The sequence below is a fragment of the Narcine bancroftii genome, chromosome 6 (assembly GCF_036971445.1).
Source record: "Narcine bancroftii isolate sNarBan1 chromosome 6, sNarBan1.hap1, whole genome shotgun sequence".
NCBI classification, from domain to species: Eukaryota; Metazoa; Chordata; class Chondrichthyes; order Torpediniformes; family Narcinidae; genus Narcine; species Narcine bancroftii.
The window spans coordinates 238,524,228-238,546,337 of record NC_091474.1 but is presented as its reverse complement, the minus strand read 5'-3'; the positions used below and the strand labels follow the sequence as shown (position 1 = coordinate 238,546,337).

Genomic DNA, 22,110 nt, shown 5'->3' with positions numbered 1-22,110 from the left:
TGAAGTCCTTTTCAAAGCAGTTCCATTGCCTCTGCAAAGTCACTGGTGACACAATGTCTTACTTCAGCAAAGCTTTTGCATTTTAAATGGGATGTCTTTTGTGCAGTGTTTCTTTGTTTGTGACATGTAACCTAAATTAAATCAAAACCCCACAATCTATCTCTTTTAAAGACATATTTTACCCATAGCTATTCTAACATATCCCGTAATACTTCACTTTTAGCTATGACCCTTCCTATCCAAAATTCTTGACTCACAAAACCTAGTACAGTAAAATCCCTGGTATCCAGCACCTCTGGCGATTGGTAGATGCTGGATAAGTGTATTTTCTGGCTGCTTGTGACTTACAATACCTAACTAATACACCTGCATGAAGAATAAACAGTTTCAAAGACAAAAGATAAAAAAAAATACTATACAGTAGTATTTACACTGAACAAATTTACATCCATGAATATATAAACCTTAAGTATTTTACTTTATTTCAGAATCAGAATTTTATTGTCATGAACAAGTCATAAAATTTGGTGTTTTGTAGCAGCGTCAGAGTGGAAACATTCACATTATAACCATCTTACACATTACTATAAAAATAATAGGGCACAAAAAGTAAGGCAGTGTCTTTGGTTCATTGATTATTCAGGAATCTGATGGCAGTGGGGAAGAAACTGTCTTTAGATTCCTGTACCTTTTTCCCAATGGCTGCAAAGTGAAGAGGCCGTAGCCTGGGTGGTGGGGTCTTTGAGGATAGAGGCTGCTTTTTTAAGCCACCGACTCATGTAGGTGTCTTTAATGGAGTGAAGTCTGGTGCCTGTGATGCCGCAGGCTGAGTTAACAACCCTCTGGAGTTTATTCTTGTCCTGAGAGTTGGCGCCTCCATACCAAGCAGTGATGCAATCAGCCAGAATACTCTCCGTGGTACACCTGTAGAAGTTTATAAGATCCTATGGTGATATACTGAATCTGCTCAAACCCTTACAAAGGTTAACTACTGGCGAGGCTTCTTTGTGATTGCAGTCTTTTTCAGTCAAAATCAGTTTTATGTTTTTCAGTCACATTCTTTGAAAACATTTAACCATTGCTGATTCAGCAGGTTCCTCCCCTTGTATGACAGATGAACAATAAAAATAATTAAACCCCCCCCAACCCCCACTCTCCCATGTTTGCAGATAAAGCCTCTGACTGGGGCAATAAAGCAGGAATAAGAAAGTCACCCCAATGGTGACCGGCATCAACCAGCTCTTCATCCTGGTGACACCATTACTGTTTCACACAACTTCATTCATACAGCTACCATGAGCAAAATATAAGGGCAGTATGGTTGGCAAAATGCCTTGAGAGCACCAGTGATCGGGACTGGGGTTCGAATCCCGCTCTGTCTGTAAGGAGTTTGTACATTCTCTCCGTGTCTGTGTGGGTTGTCCCCAGTGGCTCCGGTTTCCTCCCTCCATTTGAAACATACTGGAGGTGTAGGTTAAATGGGTGTAAGCTGAGCAACGTGGACTCCTGGGCGGAAATGGACCGTAATGTGCTGTATGTCTGAATTTATTTTAAAAATTACTCTGCTGGGCTGAATATTTGCTTCCATCTACACAAAAGGTATATCCTGTTACATCAGAGAGCATTTACTTTTACAATTTTAAACTTAACATATTTTTTACCTGCATTTTATTCTGATTTCTTTTTCTTCAATTTTTTGCCAGTTGCTTCAGACTTAAATTATCCCTTCATTTTGACTATCAAGGCTCTGGATACCCGAACAGGATATTAGTAAGTGTTTTGGTAATATAGTAGTTAGTTTCTGCATCGTAGTTAATTACTAGAATCATTCAAATGCCACCCGAACAGAAGGAAAAGTTAAATTTGCACTGAAATGAATTTGGCATTTTCCTTCAATAAAATCTCCTGATGGTCAAAATAACTAAAGCCCTTCAGGGATTCTACCATTCTGACCTGCCATGGTCTATCCAGAATCCACCCAATGAGGCTGACTTTTAACTGCCTCCTCAGATAAGGGGGGTTTAAAATTTGATCATAAATCACTAATGTCGACCAGATTCTGAGTACATTAAGAAAAAACTGATAAGTTTTCCAACTTGAGGAATAAATCGCCTGGAAATTATCTTTGTAATCTTTGACCATACTTGTGGCAGAGAGGATCACTTTAATCTCCTTGCCCCTCCATCAACGTGATCTACCAGGATTGTTCTCTGAAGACGGAGTGCAAAATCATTGAGGACCCCTTCCACCCTGCACACAGCAACTTTCAGCTGCTCCAATTTTGAAAGAGATACAGGATTATCAGACCCAGGCCAAGAAACAGCTTCTTATCACAAGCAGTGAGAATGTTGAACGACCAAATTAACTGCTCACTCTAACCATCTGAGAATCTCATATGTACAAAATAATATTTATTTATTGGATAGATGAAATACTTGACCTGCATATTAATTGTTTGCCTGTATGTGTCTGGTTATGTATCTGCATGCTTTGCACTGAGGACCAGAATTCGCTGTTTCGTCGGGTTGTACTTGTTTATTCAAATGGCAAAAACTTCACTTGAGGGGCCGTGGTAAGATGGCTTAGAAGGAAGACGTGTGTTCCACCTCTCCCCAGTTGGATCATTAAATACCTGGTTTTTAAAAAGCATAAAAATGGTTAAAAATAATATTTTTCAGTTGTTTAAATAACAGTAATTTATGATGACATCCAATGTGAAAAAATTTAAACCTCAGCTTCAGAAAAAACTAGCATATAAAAGTGCAGAAGAATTGAGGCCTTCCTGCATGGCTGAATCCAGAGTCATCGTTGGGAGTCTCCAAGCCTCAGAGGACTCCAGCCCATTCAAGTCTGACTCTGGCACCGATTCTGCCTCCACAAGATGGCGCCGGCACATTGGTGAGCTCGGCCGTTGCTGACCCGCGCTCACGTGAAGTCGTGCACGTGGGTGGCATGGCCAATAAGGGAACCTGCGAACCCACGACCTTGCTGGGTGGACAAGCGGTCCGACGGCTTTGTCTGACCTGCGTGGGGCATCACGGGTCTGAGAACTGCTGGATAAAGTGTGGGCTGTGGGGGAGCCCGATCGCCATCGTCCCAAAGAAGTCGGGGTGCCGGTGTCGGGTGTCCAGACCCGCAGCCGTTCAGCCAAAGGACCTAAGTTGACTGAGGAAGAAGAGGAACTTACCTTATTGGAATTCGTGCAGGAGGAGGAGCTTGCAGTTAAAGAAGGTGGATCTCAAAAAATGAAAGTGGAATCTGGAATGGATTCAGTGTTTACTGTTTTGGAACGGATTGCTTGTCAAATGCATCATATGTCAAAACAAATATCAACTCAAGTGAATCAAGGATTTATGGAGGTGAAAATAAAAATGAATATCTTGTGTGATAAAATGTCAATTGTGAAACAGGAAATGACTGTAGTTAAAAGTCATATTAATAGATGTATAAAATCAGTTGATACTGTGCAAGATAACTTTAAGAAAATTGAAACAGCATTTTCTGAGCGTCCAACTCAGGTAGAACGTAATAGAGAAAAAATGGAAAAAGTGGAAGGTTCTTTTATAGATTGGGGGTTTCAAAAAACAGATTTAATGAAGAAGATTGATTCATTGGAAAATCAAAGTCGAAGGAATAATGTGAAAATAGTTGGTCTTCCAGGGAAGACCCTATAAAAAATTTTAAGCACTGGATCCCAGAGGTGCTGGGTAAAGAGCTTTTCCCTGAAGGTTTGGAATTGGATAGGGCTCACAGAGCTCTGAGAAAAAAAACACTTCTAGGACAAACACCGAGAGCAGTCTTGGTTCATTGTTTAAAATATCAAGATAGAGAAATGATTCTACGTATGGCGGTACAGAAGGCACAGCAGAATCGATCTCCCTTAATGGCTCAAAATAACAGAGAGTTCTTTTATAACGATTTGAGCCAAGAAGACGATGAGTATTTAATATGGCTAAAGATGTTTGTGGCGAAAAGGCTACAAGTTTGCTTTTCATTATCCTGCAATTTTGAAGGTTTTCTATGGAAATTTTCAATCTCATTTCTTTGAGAATGATCATGATGCTTTGTTTTTGCTAATTCTTTGCCAGAACTACGAAGAAATGGGCGTTTTCCACCATTGTCTCCTAAGAGGAGGGTAAATGGAAATGGAAATAGACATGGGAATGGAAAGAATGAAAAGTGTGGAAAGTATGGAAAAAGAGTCTCAAGGTTGTGTGATATCATGTATGTACTCTGACAATAGATCTGAATCTAAACAAAAACTTACAAGTGTTAGACAGACTGTTACACAGGGCCCAGTCCTTTAGTGTTCAGTGGTTACACAGACTGTTATACAGGGCCCAGTCTTTTAGTGTTCAGTGGTTAAAGGAGCCTCAACTATAGTTCTTTCTAACAAAGCCTCTAGTGTGGCTGTACCAATCACCAATGCATCCCCAACATGTATTCCTGCACCTTGGAATATGCCAATTGGCAGCTTTCACTTGCGGGTATTTCCTTGGAGTTCAGGCCAGAACAAAGTGCACTGTCACCGAGTTGACGGTCTATCAGAAGTAGTTAATGCTTCTCTCAGTATTGGTCACCAGGAACAAATTACAGAGTCCTTTGTAGGCAGGTGCTCGGGTTGAACCTTGACCAGGATCACTCAATCACATTCTTGGCAAAAACACAACATGTGGAAAAATGTTTGATACACTCTGTGGCCACTGCAAGTGGAGAAGCAGTTAGATTGAGACTCAATCTCTGCAGGAAGGATCTGATGGGAACCAAAGTGAGGTCTGAATTCTCACTTGTGATCTCTTGCAATGAGGCTTTCTTTAAAATAATTGTGACAGTCTGCTCAAGAAATAATCCCATGGAATCTACTGAGTCCTGCACAGGACCTCCATGGTGCTTGGTGCTGACCACTGCCTGGTGGGCACTTGATTGAAGGTGTTTCTCCACAAAAACATTTCTGTCAGAAATATTCAAAATATCCTTAACCACAAGTGTGGTGCCGGAGGATTGGAGTGTAGCTCACATTTTACCGTTGTTTAAAAAAGGCTCCAAAAGTAACTCTGGAAATTATAAGCCGGTGAGCCTAATGTCAGTAGTAATGATATGAGCCCAGAGGACCCCAAAACCCACCAGCAATAGAAATTCACCAAGACAAATGGTTACTTATACAAAAGTTGCTTTTAATTATCATAAACAGGAAAACAGGATCAAACTTATTACTATTAACTTAACCCCCTTCTAATTCTTAGCGCATGTGTATGTAATGTGTGCACAAGTTCAGAAAAGTTCTTGAATTCACAGTCCAATCTCACTTCTCATTCCTCCAAGTTCACTGGTTGCAGGCAATTCTTATACTATGCACAGAATTTAACATTTATGAATTTCACCAGGTTTTGGTGCTTGAAAGGTAAATGGTTACCGCTCAGGAAGGTTCTTGTCGGTTTGCCGAGAGAGATTTGTTGCTCATGGAACACCCACAACTGATCCCTTCTGATTAGCCACTTCAGTGTCTTGCTGAAGAAACTTATCCAGATGATAACCTCTTTCTTTCAGGTCACCATAGAATTCCTTTTCTGTTTCCTTTATTTCAAGTGCAACATTATGCAGATAGTCCTCTCCTCTTGTATGGACCACAAGGGCTTTGACCAGGCTGAACTAAGAACTCCCAACCCATCTTCAAAATGGGTTTTTTTTCCAGTTTGTCCTCTTCCAGTCCCAGCTGTTGTTGCTGAATTTGTAGAACTGAATTCTCTCTCTCTCTCTCTCTCTCTCTCTCTCTCTCTCTCTCTCTCTCTCTCTCTCTCTCTCTCTCTCTCACTCACTCAGAGAAAATCTGTTTGACTCTCCCTGTTTGCAAAACCATATGACCTTCCTATAACAGCAAACTGCATTCAGGTAGACTGCCACACCGGGCCTAATCTTCCGAGTTCATTCATCTGTTGCTTTCCAAAACAATAATCCATGACACCACAGGATGTCCAATTAACACCTACTTGTGAAGTCCCTATAGGCACTCTTCAAAGTTTTTGTAAAGGCACCCGGATCTCTGGCTTTTTAATTGAGACCTGTTTTGAACTGTTTATATGTGACCTCCACTAAAAAAAACTGCAACAATTTATCCCCTTTAAAACATATCTATATACAATATAAAATATAACACAATCTGTCACAGTAGATAAATTATTGGAAGATGTTCTAAGAGATCAGATATATAGTACAAGTATCCAGATAGCCAGGGTCTGACAAAGGATAGTCAACATGACTTTGTGTTTAACCAACCTTATGGAGTTTTTTGATGTGGTTACCAGGAAATTTGACGAAGGAAAGGCTGTGGATGTTGTTGACATGGACCTTTGACAAGGTCCTACAAGGAAGATTAATCGGAATGGTTCAGATCCTCAGTATTCATGGTGAGATAGTAAACTGGATTCAACATTGGCTGGACGGGAGTAGCCAGAGAGTGGTGGTGGATGATTTCTTCTCAGACTGGAGGCCTATGACTAGTGGTGTGTTTCACAATCAGTGCTGAGACCATTTTTGTTTGTCATCTATATCAATGATCTGGATGATAATGTAGTAAATTGGATCAGCAAGTTTTCTGAAGACACAAAAATGAGATGTTGTGGGCAGTGAGGATGATTTTAAAAGCTTGCAGAGGGATCTAGACCAGCTTGAAAAATGGGCTTAAAAATGGCAGATGGAATTTAATGCAGACAAGAGTGAAGAGTTGCTTTTTGGAAGGACAAACCAAGAAAGGACGTATATGGTAAGTGGGAGGGAACTGAGGAGTACAGTAGGACAGAGGGATTTGGGAATACAGATATATAGTTCCCTGAAAGTGGCATCACAGGTAGATAGGGTTGTAAAGAGAGCTTTTGGCATATCGGCCTTCATAAATCAAAGTACAGGTACATAATCCTTTATCCAGACATCTAAAATCTGGAAAGCTCCGAAATCCGGCATTTTTTTCCTGGTGCTGGTACAGCGGAGGAAGAGAGAGAGAGAGAGAGAGACAGCAGCGTGACTAGGTGGGGGTGGGGGTGGGAGAGAGACTGCAGAACATCTTGGGTGGGCAGGAGGAGATACAGCATCACGGGCGGGCAAGGGGGAGAGAGACAGCAGCATGACTCAGGTGGGCGGGGGAGAAGAGTGAGAGAGACGGTAGTGTGACTCGAGTGGCCGGGGGGAGAGAGACGGCAGCGCGACTTGGGTAGGTGGGTGGGGAGGTCCAGCATCATGACTTGGGTGGGCAACGGGGGAGAGAGAGAGCAGCATGGCTCAGGTGGATGAGGGGGGGGAGAGACAGCAGCATGACTCAGGCGGGTGGGGGGGAGGATAGAGAGACAGTAGTGTGACTCAGGTGGGCGGGGGGAGAGAGATGCCAGTGCAACTTGGGTGGGCGATGGGGGGGAGAGAGAGATGTCAACATGACTGGAAGAGGGAGCACAATTTGGGTGGGCTTAAAAATCCAAATTTCAGAGCATACTGTCCCCCAAGGGTTCCGGATATTGAGTATTGGAGTTGGGATGCCATGGTAAAATTATATAAGACATTGGTGAGGCTAAATTTGGAGTATTGTGTACAGTTTGGGTCATCTAACTACATGGAGATTATTAATAAGATGGAAAGAGTGCAGAGAAAATTTACTAGGATGTTGCCCGGACTTCAGGAGAAAGGTTAAACATGTTAGGACTTTATTCCCTGAAGTATAGAAGAATGAGGGAAGAATTGATAGAGGTATTTAAAATTATGAGGAGAATAGACAGAGTAGATGTAGGTTGGCTTTTTTTTTCCATTGAGGGCAGGTGCAATACAAACCAGAGAATATGGGTTAAGTGTAAAAGAAAAAAGTTTAGGGGAACATATGTGGGAACCTCTTCACCCAAGGAATGGTGAGTTGTGTGGAATGAGCTGCCAGATGAAGTGGTTAATTCAGGCTCAGTTTTAACATTTAAGAAGAATTTGGACAGGTACATGGAGAGTGATGGACTGGGTGCAGGTCAGTGGGATTGGAACAGATTAGAAGAGCCAAAGGGCCTGTTCCTGTTCTGTAATGTTTTATGGTTCTATGAAGGACAGGTTATGTGGCACAGCGCAATGGAATAGAAATTTCCACAGCAACAACAACAGCCTGACCTATTTGTGACTCCTGAGTAATGTAGATATCCTTTAAATGATCAGTAAAATGACCCAAACAACATACTCAGTGTGAAAATCAGGGCAGGATGTGCTGCCATTTTGGGATACCTCACCCCCACCCCAGAACCGGCAGAAAGGTTTGTCTGTCTTTTAGGTGGTCAACCTCTGCTGCTGCCTGGTGCAGTGGGGAAGATTTGTCCACATGAGCTGGTATGTGGTGGATCCCTTCGGAAGTTATTGACCCTCTTAGCGACGGCCTGGTCCAGGGCACTGGCAAGATGGTAATAACGAGTGGTGTCCAATTCGACTTCACGAAGGTGAAATTGTGCTTCAGCCTGTTGGAACCACAGTTCAGGCTCAGCTGTCCAGAAAGATGCTTTTAATTATCTTTAAACATGAAAACAGGATCACACTTTAACTTATCACGATTAACTTAACTAACCTAATTTAACCCCCTGCTAATTCTAAGTGCATGTGTATGCAATGTGTTTGTAAGTTTAGAAAAGTGCATGCAAGAGGGGAGAGGACTGTCTGTCTAATGTTTCACTTGAAATAAGAGAAACAAAAAGGAACTCTGTGGTGACCTGAAGGAAAGAAATTATCACCTGGAAAACCCTAATAGGGCAAGTTTCTTCTTCAAGACACCTATGTGGCTGATTAAAAGGGATCAGTTTGTGTCAAGGAACAACCAATCTCTCTCTGAAATCGACAAGAACCTTCCTGAGTGGTAACCATTTACCTTTCAAGAACCAAAGCCTGGTGAACTTTATAAAAGTTAAATTCTGTGCACAGTGTAAGAATTGCCTGCAACCAGTGAACTTGGAGGAATGAGAACTGAGATTAAACTTGCTTCACAGCAACAGCTGCAGAGTCCTTATTTGTCCAAAAATACATTTTTTGGACTCATCAGGGTCACCAATTGTGGTAACTGAAATCACAGTGGACATGATGAAATAACCATACAAGGAGTATTTAGAGTGATCAAATGGATTTACTCTTCATCACCTGCGCAACTTTTTAAAAGCAAGAATCACACGCTCGTCGCGTGCTGATGTCAACATGCACGGATGCCACATGACCGGTTCGATGCCTTCTGGGAGTTGTAGTGCTGCCATAGCTTTGCTACAGTTGAACCTTTAGAGAAGTGCAGACAGAAGTATGTCCTGAGTTGCAGATATATTTCTGTATGCAACTCAGGAGAAAGTTTTAACCCTTATCACTGGGGTAGATTATGTTGTGTTTGTATTGTATCTAGACATGTTTTTGGTAGATTAATTGGGGAAGATTTTTTAGTGTAGATCACATACAAACACTTTCAAATAGATCTTATTTAAAATACTGGAGCTCTGCTCATGCTAGACAGTTCGGCGACCAGAGCCTTTGCATAAGCTTTGGAGAGTGCCAAAGAGACTTCACTAATGGATTGTTGTTTACAAAAAGGCAACAGATGAAAGAACTCATCAGAGCTGCAGGCTGTCTGGAGTGAAACGTGCAGTTATAAGAGGGTCATGTGGTTTTGCAAGCAGAGAGAGTAAAACAGGCTTTCACTCTGGGGAGAGAGAGAGCGAGCGAGAGAGAGGGAGATTAGTTCTGCAGTTTTACAGTTAGCAGCAGCAGCTGGGACTGGAACAGGACAAGCTGACAAGCTTGTGGAAAAACCCATTTGGAAGACGGGTTGTGAGTGCTTAGTTCAGCCTGGTCAAAGCCCTTGTGGTTCATACAAAAGAAGAGGACTGGCTGCCTAATGTTTCACTTGAAATAAGGGAAACAAAAAGGAACTCTGTGGTGATCTGAAGGAAAGAAATTATCATCTGGAAAACCCTAATAGGGCAAGTTTCTTCGGCAAGACACCTATGTGGCTGATTAAAAGGGATCAGTTTGTGTCCAGGAACAACCAATCTCTCTCTGAAATTGACAAGAACCTTCCTGAGCGGTAACCATTTACCTTTCAAGAACCAAAGCCTGGTGAACTTTATAAATGTTAAATTCTGTGCACAGTATAAGAATTGCCTGCAACCAGTGAACTTGGAGGAATGAGAAGTGAGATTAAACTGTGAATCAAATAACTTTTCTAAACTTACACACACCTTGCATGCACATGCACTTAGAATTAGCAGGGGGTTAAGTTAGGTTAGTTAAGATAATCGTGATAAGTTAAAGTGTGATCCTGTTTTCATGTTTAAAGATAATTAAGAGCAACTTTTGTTTAAGTAACCATTTGTTTTGGTGAATATCTATTGCTGCTGGGTTTTGGGGTCCTCTGGGCTTGTAACACCACTCTGATAGCCAGATGAGCAATTTTATTGAAAAGGAAAGATGATCTTCACCTGCCTAAACACAATGATTATATGATGTTATGTCCTATTTCAGCTTGTAAAACATTAGATACAACATTAAAGATAGAAAGTTTAAATTTATAAAGGTGTGCGGCCCATTCATACAATACTGTTATGATTAGAAGAATTAAGAATTTTGTATGTTCCAGAGATTCTCCGTCCGATGTCTGGAGGTTGTTATCCTATCCACATTTTCACTTTTCTTTTACAAAGATTCCCCTGATTAGAGGTGTGGGGTAGATTAGATTTAGCTTTTAGGTTTTTTTGGGGGTTTTTTCTTTTCATTTTTTATTTGAATTAATTTGGCAAATATGGGTTGCAACATGGTTATCATAGATTAATTCAATAACTTGTTTCTCTTGTGGATTAAGGAACTGTCCAATGTAGTTCCAACATTTTTTTTATGTTTTACTGGTACCTATATGAGTTGACTCGCTATGGGTTTTACTTAAACTTTTTATGTAAATTGCCTGGAAAACACATAAATCAAAGCTTTTGCTATATCTTAGAACCTGGCAATAAACATAATACAGTTCTACAGAAGACTCTGTGATCTATGGACTGTTCCCAGTGACATATTCTGAGATCAAGTGTGGCTGAAGTCTGTAAAAGAAGCATTTTGGACTGCCCAATGCTTGTTTGGTTTCCAAATGTCTGTAAGTGAATGTGCCCTACCGACATATTCCAGGGTGCAGGAACCTAATCTTCCTACATTGCCATCGACTTACCTCAGATTCTGCCACTCAAGGTATGCTGACATGTTGCATCACAGCCCGGCGCGGTAATTCGAATGCCCAAGAATGCAGAAGGCTATAGAAAGTGGCATACTAGATCCTGGACTTCCTGACAGAAAGTCCACAGTCTGTCCAGGTCAGTAGCAGAACGTGGAGCAGTGACACTCTGAGCACTGGCACACCTCAGGGTTGTGTGCTCAGGCCGCTCCTGTTCACATTACTGACCCCCAACTGCATCACCAGATCCAGCTCTAGCATTGTCATCAAGTTTGCACATGACACAACGATAGATGGCCTCATAGTCGAAGGAGATGATCCAGGAGGACCAGGAACAACCACTCTCAACTACACATCCACAACATTGCAGTGGACAGCACCAGGTTCCTTGCAGTTCCTTTAACTGGTGACCTATCATGGACACACAACATCTTACTTGTCGGGAAGGGGCAACAGTAACTGCACTTGCTGAGAAGACCGAAGCAGGCAAAGCTACCAGCCACTGTTATATCAACTTTACTCTATTGAGAGTGTCCTGTCCGGCTGCATCACAGTATGGTTCAGTTGCTACAAAGAAATGTATCGGAAGTCAATCCACAGGGACCATAAGAATGGCAAAGAGAATCACTGGAGTCTTCCTTCGCCTCATTGATATGATCTTCCAAGATCGTTGTCTGAAGAGGGCATGTCAAATTATTGAGGATCCCTTCCATCATGTACACAGCATCTTTCAGCTACTCCCACCAGGAAAGAGATACAGGAATATCGGAGCAAGCACCTCCAAGCTGAGAAATATTTCTTCCCATGGACAGTGAGAATGCTGAATGACCAAAGGAACTGTTCACACTAACCATTCGAGGCTTTCTTATTGATATTTTTTTTTGGTATCTGAATACTTGTCCTGCATATGTATTTTAAATGTCTGGTTATGTGTCTGTATGTTTCGCACCAAAGACTGGCGAATGCTGTTTCGTTGGGTTGTACTTGTACAATCAGATGTCAATAAACTTGACTTGACTTGGTGAAAACAATTTTGAGTACTTTTTTTTAATCATCCAATTCACAACTTGGTTTTACCTATCACTTGTTTATTGCAGTATATTGGTAATATTTGTCTTTACCACATGGCTGCGGACTGCCTGTAACAAACCCACAGACCACCGATGACTATGAATCACAGGTTGAGAAAATATGGTCTAAAGATTGGGATAAATGCAGATAAATGGTAGGGCACTGAGGAGGGATCTGAGAATACAGATACATAATTCTCTGAAAGTGGTATCATGGGTGGATCAGGTTGTAAAGAGTTCTTTTGACATATTGGCCTTCATAAATCAAAGTATTGAGAACAGGAGTTGGGATGCTGTGGTAAAGTTGTATATGACATTGGTGAGGTCAAATTTGGAGTATTGTATTTGGCATATTGTCCTTCATAAATCAAAATATTTAATTAAAGATGTTGGGATGTTATGGTAAAATTTATGACATTGATGAGTATTTTGTGCAGTTTTGGTCACCTAACTACAGGAAAGATATCAATAAGATGGAAACAGTGCAGAGAAGATTTACTAGGATATTGTCCAGACTTCAGGAACTGAGTTACAGGGAAAGGTTAAACAGGTTGGTCTTTATTCTTGGAGCAAACAAAAATGAGGGGAGATTTTATAGAGGTGTTTAAGATTATGAGGGGGACAGACAGAGTAAATGTAGATAGGGCTTTTTTTTCCATTGAGGGTAGGTGATACACAACCAGGGGACAGGTCAAGGGTGAAAGGGAAAAGTTTAGGGCAAACTTCTTCACACAGAGAGTGGTGTGGTCTTGTAGCGGCGCTATGGATAGACTACAAATCCCAGAAGTCTAGTGAACTGGCACGGGACTTCATAACGTCGTGATGTCATGACGTGGCTCACTGTTTTAAAAGAATACGCTCGTGACTTGAGTAAAGTTCTGATTTATCTGCAACTGTGTGTGTGTGTCATTATTTTGTGTTCATCAGCCATCACTGCGTTTTCAGTGGCTACAATTTGTGGCCCCCAACGAGTCCAAAAAGAGCTTTTGGACCATATGGATATTGCATCTGTTGCTGTTAAGCTACCACCTTTCTGGATGGCAGAACCAGAGCTGTGGTTTCGACAGGCTGTGGCACAATTTCACCTCAGGAAGAACGAGGTGGACACAACTCGCTATTATCACCTCATCAGTGCCTTGGACCAAGCCACTGCCAAGTGAGTCGAGGACGTCCTGTGCGATCCACCAGAGCCTGGAGAGTGCAAGGGTGACACTCTAGCAGTGCTCCTGCTGCGAATTTTTGGCATTTCCAGCAGAGAGAGGGCCGCCAGACTGTTACACATGGAGGAGTTGGGTGACGACGCCCCATCTGAACTAATGGACGACATGCTATGCCTGGCATCCAGCCAATGTCCAGATATGTTATTCAAACAGCTCTTCCTGGAGAGGATGCCAGAAGACATCAGACTCTCATTATCGCAGAGTTCTTTCAAAGATCCCAGGGCAGAAGCTGCAGAGGCAGATGTCCTGTGGCTGGCAAAAATGCACACCAAAAGGTCTTTGAACAATGCCACTGAGTCACAGCTGTCTGCACCCAACTATTGTTGGCATTACTTCCCAAGCCAACGCTCTCCACACACCAGCTCCTGTTATGACTCAATGTCTCATCAGGCAGACAGCCAGTCAACACTTCCACCTGGTGTTTTTACCATCGGCCTTGGGCAGTCAATGTACGTAGATGCCTGCCACTATGAGCGTTCTCAGGAAACGCCCTGACCAACTGTCGTTAATGGCTGTGACGGTGGCTGAAAATCTACGAGCCTTCTATATATTTGGTATCAGCTATCCCAACATAACATTTTGGTGGACACAGGTTTGGAAGTTAGTGTTTTTCCACCAACCTGTTTCGATACACGTTATCCAACCCATAACCTCCAACTCACAGTAGCGAATAGTTCAAACATATTGACGTATGGCACCAAAAATATGAATGTTCAGTTTGAGGAAAACATTTACACATGGCCTTTTATTATAGCAGCAGTTTCATGACTGCTACTCAGGTCCTATTTCTTTCCTGCTCATTTGTTCATGGTGAATTCAAAGTATTCACCTGGCAGAATCGCATGTTCCTGTGCTATGCCTTCAGCCCTGCATAAGACTGTTGATAAGTTCTCCAAACATGGAGTAACTCACCATTTTTCTACAATCGGTCCTCCCATTCATACAAAGGCACGTCGCTTGCCACGGAGAAACTGCACTTAGCTGAATACAAATTCCACAAAATGGAAGAGCTGGGGATAATTCGCTGGTCTTACAGCCCATGGGGATCACCATTACATTTAGGCCAAAAATGCACCGGAGGGTGAAGATTAAAGTCGGCTCAACGATGTCACTATACCGGATCATTACCCTATTCGCCATATTCAAAATTTTTCAGTGAATCTGCATGAGGTGAAAATCTTTTCAAAAGTGGACTTGGTGTGCAAGTACCACCAGGTGCCAGTGGAACCAGACGACAAAAATGGCAATAAATACCCCTTTCGGATTGTTCGAATTTTTATGCATGCCTTTTGGGTTAAAAAATGCAGCTCAGACCTTTCAGCGAGTTATGGACGCAGTTGGGCGTGGCATGGCCAACGTCTTCATTTATCTAGATGACATATTAGTCGCCCAGCAAAACTAAAGAAGAGCACGTGGAACATCTGAGAGAATTTGGATCGACCATCAATCCAGTTAAATGTGTTTTTGGACAACAGTCAATAGAATTCCTGGGGCAACCAACCATTAACAAGGCCTTGGTTCCACTGCCTTCCAAGATCCACGTTATTGCTGAATATCCCAGACCAACCACTGTCAAAGGTCTGCAAGAGTTCTTGGGCATGGTTAATTTTTATCGTCGATTCCTTCCAGCAGCAGCTCACGTTATGAAGCCTCTCTTTAATCCACAGTCTGGTGGTGCCAAATCTATTCAGTGGGCAGATGCAAGTCAAGATGCTTTCATAAAGACAAAGGAACCATTAGCTCAAGCAACCATGCTCAGTTATCCAGTCCTAAACGCAGCCACCTCCCTTTCAACAGATACGTCTGATGTGGTCATAGGGGGTGCTCTCCAGCAGTATGTCGATGGACAAGGGAAGCCATTGGCATTCTTTAGCCGCCACTTCCGTGAGACTGAGAAAAAAAATACAGCTCCTTTGACAAAGAGCTCCTAGGCATATATTTGTCCATCCGTTACTTTTTAGAAGGCCATAAACCCTTGACCTTCACGTTTTCGAAGGTGTTTGAGCCCTGGTCAGCTCAACAACAGCGGGCAGTTCCTTCATTTCTGAATTCTCTACCACAGTAATGCACACTTCTGGAAAAGACAATGTAGTGGCTGATGCATTTTCCTGCTCAGTTATGGATCACAGTATTGACTATATGGCTCTCACCACTGCTCAAGCACAAGACAATGAGTTAGAGTCGTATTGCACCTTGATAACCAACCAACCTAAAATGGAAGGATGTGCGAATCATTGCCGACGGCAAGTTGCTCTTTTGCGATGTGTCAACAGGGCATCCACAACCAGTGGTTCCATCTTTGTGGAGACGTGGCATTTTTGATTCTGTCCATGGTCTTTCTCATCCATCCATCAGATCAACTATTTATCTGATTTCAGACAGATTTATTTGGCATGGTCTGAAAAAAGACATCATGAAAATGGCCATATCTTATGTAAAAAAAGCCAAAATCAATTGGCATACAAAAACACCGCTACAACCCTTCCCACCAGTAACTCTCCACGTCAACCATATTCATGTGGGCATTGTGGGACCAATTCTAGTTTCATGAGGCTACTGCTATCTTTTCACAGTGATCAATAGGTTTACGAGTTGGCCTGAGGCAGTTTACATGTGCACGACCATTCCTTAATTCCTGGGTGGCTCGCTTCGGCCTACCGGCGCACATCACTTCTGACAGGGGACCTCAATTTACATCTTCGTTATGGACGACCTTATCTCAGCTGCTCAGCTCTAGGCTTCATCATACAAGCGCCTATCACCCACAGATCAATGGGATGGTTGATCGCTTCCATCGACACCTTAAATCAGCCTTAATGGCCCTTTTGGACAGTCGCAACTGGGCAGATGAATTACTATGGGTGCTGCTTGGCATTAGGAAACTCCAAAAGAGGATCTCCATACAGAGCTTGTATACAGTGCGCCTTTGGTGGTCCCATGTGAATTTGTTCCATATGGATCCAGTAAAGATGAAGATCCCAAAGAGCTGCTGAGCAGACTAAGGGATACGATAGGCAAATTATCCCCTGTACCACCACCATCACAAAAGAAACATGTACCACACGAACTGAAGGACTGTGAATACTTTTTCATGAGTAGAGGAACACATGGACAGACCTTGCAAGTGCCATACGAGGGACCATACAGGGTGATAAGACAAATAAGGTCAACCTGCATTTTGGACATTGCCTGGCAGCCTCTGTCATTCAGAATTGAAAGACTCAAACTTGTCCATGTTGACAAAACTGCCCATATTCAACAGCCAGCAGTCCAACACAGCGGTCGACCTCCCAAAAAACTTCCAGGTGATATTGCCGGTTCTGGGAAGGGGGCCCTGTAGCGGCGCTTTAGATAGACTACAACTCCCAGAAGTCTGGCGAACTGACACGGAACGTCATGATGTCATGACGTGCTCCGCATGGTTGAATGTTTTAAAAGGATACGCGTATAACTGGAGTAAGCAAGTTCTGATTTACCTGTAGCTGTGTGTGTCGTTATTTCGCGTTCATCAGCCACCACTGTGTTTTCAGTCTCAATTTTAACATTTAAGAAGAATTTGGACAGGTACATGGATGGGAGAGGTATGGAGGGCTATGGGCTGGATACAGGTCAGTGGGACTTGGAAAAAAATGGTTCGGCACAGACTAGAAGGGTCGAGGTGGCCTGTTTCTGTGCTGTAATTGTTCTCTGGTTCTATAGTTCTAATTCAAATGTTGCCATGCTCAGTTGCTAATTTGGGTCCATTATTAAATTAAGATGGATTGAAGCATTGTCATGTCATGAGTGAAAACCCAATGGGTCTTTTTAAACAGGAAAGTCTGCAGATATTGGGGCTGAGTGCAGCAGACAAGGTTGCGAGAGAAACTCAGTTGGTCACCTGGGAGTTAAAGGGAAACCAACACTTCGGCCATGAGCTCTTCAAAAAATACATCAAAAAATAGGCATGTGTCTGAATAAAATGTGGGGGGAAGGGGAGAGAATGGATGAAGGGGCAGATGGAGGAGCTCAGGCTAACAGGTGATAGGTCATCGGCAGATACAGGTGGGAGGGTGGAAGAGACAAAATCTGAGAAGTGATAAGGAGGGAGAGGGCAGCTCTCTGACTGGCAAGGGAAGGGAAGGGTGTGTGGAGCTGGAGGAAAGGAGTCAGAGAGGTAGGAAATGATAGAGACCTGGGGGAAGGGTTAATGGAAATTGGAGAGGTGGATATTAATGCCATCTGGTTGGATAGTGCCCAGATGGAATATAAGGTGTTTTCCAACCAGTTTATAAGTAGCCTTGGTTTGACTGTGCATGAGGCATGTGACATGTGAGATTGGTGTGTGGAATAAAATAGTTGGCCACTGCAAAAGAGCTCAATAAAACCAGTTACTTTGCATTCAGTCTCTTCGATATAGAAGAGGCGAAACCCGGAGCACATGTTTGGGGTCCTGTATGGTGGTGAGGGCAGAGGTGTGGGTGCAAAGGCAGTACTTCTTGCTGTCTCTGATGCAGGTACCAAGCAGGTGATTGGTAGGGAGACATGAGTGGATGAGGAAATCCCGGAGGGAGCAGTCTCTGTGGATAGCAGAGAGGGGAGGGAAGGGACAGATATGTCAGGTGGTTCACTCATGTTCTTCTTTTGGCTTGGCTTCGCGGACGAAGATTTATGGAGGGGGTAAAAAGTCCACGTCAGCTGCAGGCTCGTTTGTGGCTGACCAGTCCGATGCGGGACAGGCAGACACGGTTGCACCGGTTGCAGGGGAAAATTGGTTGGTTGGGGTTGGGTGTTGGGTTTTTCCTCCTTTGCCTTTTGTCAGTGAGGTGGGCTCTGCGGTCTTCTTCAAAGGAGGTTGCTACCCGCCAAACTGTGAGGCGCCAAGATGCACGTTGTAGGTGACGTAAATTGCAGAGGAGAATATGTTGGGTGCGGAGGCTGGTGGAGTGGTAGGTGAAGACAAGGGGAATCCTGACTTTGTTGCATCTCAGGGTGGAGGGGTCCAGGTCAGATGTTTAAAAAATGGAGGAGATCTGGGAAAAAGCTGAATTGATAGAGGGAAACCACAACTTTTGAAGAAGAACATCTCGGATAGTCTTTAAATATCTTCTTGTTGATCTTGTCTCTAGGTGACTCCATTCTGAGTCAGTTCTCCATCTGAAGTAACGGGTCAGTCAGTCAGAACAGTATTGAACAGCAAACAATTGACTGGATCAAATCTGCCAAGAAGGAAAATTGAAAATATCTTTTGCTGCTTACTGTTGAGCAATTAATTTCGTGGATCTGTCTCAAAAGTTTTTCAACATATATTATTAATTATTAGAGTATTCAGCAAGCAACCCAAATACCTTAGTGAACAAAATTGATTGCAACGTCCCAGAACCAGATAAGATCAGATTTTGGAGGCGGACATCACTCGTGGCGAACCGGCCCCACTGTATTGCAGCCACGAGAAGATGGCGAAATCTGGGGACCTCCGTGTCTCATGGCTTAGGCCAAAGTGGTGCCTCGGGCAAGCGTGATGACATCACCGTCTGCGCAGGGGTGGAGCTCACGCCACCTTTAAAGGGCCCGCGTTACATATGAATAAACAGTTCGTTTGAAACTCCCATCGTGTTGGTGGTGTGTTTAATTCTGTGTAGCAGCTGCTACATTGGTGACCCGAGCGAGTCCAGATGATTTTCTGGCCTCCCGATATGGACACAACAGAAGTCAACACGGTTGCAGTGAAACTCCCCCACCTCTCTTTCTGGACGCATTGCCCACGCACTTGGTTCGGGCAAGCCGAGGCGCAATTTCAGCTCAGACACATCACTTCAGATACCATGATGTTCTATCACATTGTGAGCGCACTTGATGAAGAAACCATAGCCAGGGTGGACGACCTCATCCACAATCCACCGGAAGAAGGTAAATACCCCACTCTCAGAAGCCTCCTCCTTGGGACCTTCAGCCTCTCCCATTGGCAGCGCACCACCAGGCTCCTACACCTGGATGGTCTGGGTGACAGAACCCCATCTGCCCTCATGGACGAGATACTGGTGCTGGAGGGCCACAGACCCTGCTTGATATTCGAACAGGCTTTCCTAGAGCAGATGCCGGAGGGCATCCAACTCCTGCTGGCAGATGAGGATTTCTCAGACTCATGCAGAGTCACAGGCTGCGCAGACGTGCTCTGGCGGATCAAGCGAGAAAACGAGGGCACCCTCAGCCAGGTAATACACCCATGACTCAGTCGGTCGCAGGGTCCCCTCCAAGCACAAACCGGAAGAACACCACCCCACCTGATGTTTCTACCATCAATGCTGGGGGGCCCAAGCCCGCAAGTGCAGGCAGCCCTGTTCATTTCAGGGAAACAACCCGGCCAGCCGCCGTTAATGGCTGCGACGGCTGGCCGCACTAACAGCCTCCTCCATGTGATTGATAAGTCCAGTGGTCGCGTTTCCTAGGTAGACAGCGGAGGAGAACTGAGTGTGCTTCCCCTGATTGCCCTCAAGACCCGCACCCACACACGAGGCCCAACCCTACGGTTGGCCAACGGATCCTCCATCAAGACTTTCAGCACAGGCAGCGCACAGATCCAGATTGGCAAGGACAAGTTCCGCTGGAATTTCGTGCTGGCCTCAGTGGGCACGGTGCTGTTGGGAGCCAATTTCCTCCGGGTGCACATCCTGTTGGTGAACATCAAAGGCAAGTGGTTGGTGTATGCCTGCACCTTCCAATCTGTCCGCCTCGATTCCACAAACATGTGGAACCTGTGAATAACTTCCATCAGCACCCCCAAGGACGAGAATTCTCGTATGCTCGATGAATTCCCCACCATCCTGGAGCCACAGTTCACTTCTGCCATGCCCCAACGTGGAGTCCACCACCACATTTTGACCAAGGCCCCCCCTTCATGCCAAAGCCAGGTGGTTCCCCCCCCCCCCCGAGAAGCTACAACTGGCAAATGAGGAGTTCTCCCAACTGCAGGAGCTGGGGATCGTCCGTAGGTCAGATAGTCCTTGGTCCCAAAGTTTTCTGGGGGTTGGCGCCCATGCGGGGACTACCGTCGCCTCAACGATGCTACCACGCCAGAACGATACCCCATCCTGCATATACAGGACTTTATGACCAACTTTCATGGTACCCAAGTTTTCTCGAAGGTTGACCTGGTATGTGGTTACCATCAATTCCCGGTCCACCCCAATGAAATTGGCAAGACTGCCACCATCACCCCGTTCGGCCTATTTGAATTCCTGTGGATGCCTTTCGGCTTTAAAAATGTGGTTCAGACATTTCAATGGCTGATGGATGCAGTGGTCAGAGACCTGGATTTCATGTTTATCTATCTCGCCGACCTCCTCATTGCCATTTGGGACCACAATGAACACATGGTCCATCTCTGTCCACTATTCGCCCACCTGGCAGAGTTTGGCCTCACAGTCAACGTGACCAAGTGCCAGTTCGGCAAGGAGTCTCCTGCAGTTCCTGGGCCATACCATCCCTGCAGATGGTCCCAGCACTTGAGAAGCTTACAGCCGTACGCCAGTTCCCAAAGCCCTACACCCTCAAAGTTCTACAGGTATTCACCACGATGGTCAGCTTTTACCACCGCTTCATCCCGGGGGTGGCTCGGCTCATGCAGCCGTTGTTTCCACTGATTGCCACCAAGAACAAGATCCTGGAATGGACAGAATGGGCCGAGAACCCTCTCACCGCGATGAAGGGCGCCCTGGCGAGCACCACCCTACTGGTCCACCCACAGCCTGATGCCCGCACCACACTCTCAGTGGACGCTTCAGCCACGGTCGTCAGGTGCAATCAGTCAATTGCTAGTGACACCCATTTGCGTTCTTCAGCATCTCTGCCCCCCGGAACTAAAATACAGTGCCTTCGACAGGGAGCTTGTGGCCCTGTACCTGGCCATCAGACACTTCCAGTACTTCCTGGAGGGCAGGCCATTCACCATTTTCACCGACCACAAACTGCTCACTCAGGCCCTCACAATGTCAAAGGACCCCTGGTCGAAGTGCCAACAGCGGCATCTGTCCTACGTATCGGAGTTCACCACCAACGTCCGACACCAAGTGGGTAAGGACAATGTCATTACAGATGTGCTCTCAAGGCCCACCATCCACAGTCTCACCCCCGGCCTGGACTACGCCCAGCTAGCACAGGCGCAGAAGGAGGACACAGAAACACAAGCTTTCCACACTGTCATCACGGGCCTCCGACTCGAGGACCTCAAATTGCCAGACAGCCTCGACATGATGCTCTGTGACATCTCCACCGGCTCGCCGCGCCCAGTAGTCCCACTGCAATTGAGACCGCAGGCCTTCAGCATGGTCCACGATCTGGCTCACCCCATGGTCAAGACCTCAGTTTGCATGGTGGCAGAACATTTTGTGTGGCAAGGCCTCAAGAAACAGATAGCCCAGATGGTGAGAAACTGCACGCAGCACCAGGCCTCCAAAGTTCAGCACCATGTAAAGGCCCCTGTACAGCAGGTTTAACTCCCCAGCCAAGAGGTTCAGGCACATACACATCAACATCGTGGGCTCCCTACTGCTGTCCAGGGATGCCCACTGCTTGTTGACTGTGGTTGAGCGCACGACGAGGTGGGCAGAAGCCATCCCACTGAGAGACACTTCCGCTGAGGCCT

At 44.6% G+C, this 22,110-nt stretch overlaps 1 long non-coding RNA gene across 1 annotated transcript in view; it reads left to right on the top strand.

Annotated features, from left to right (window-relative positions):
* Window positions 1–19,075, top strand: part of LOC138737158 (uncharacterized) — a 69,398-nt gene extending 50,323 nt beyond the window's left edge. Inside the window, exons 3-5 of the long non-coding RNA XR_011340786.1 lie at window positions 1,704–1,770; window positions 4,089–4,224; window positions 18,596–19,075. This is a non-coding gene — a long non-coding RNA (uncharacterized lncRNA). The remainder of the gene's footprint in view (window positions 1–1,703; window positions 1,771–4,088; window positions 4,225–18,595) is intronic.
* Window positions 19,076–22,110: the final 3,035 nt, after the last annotated feature.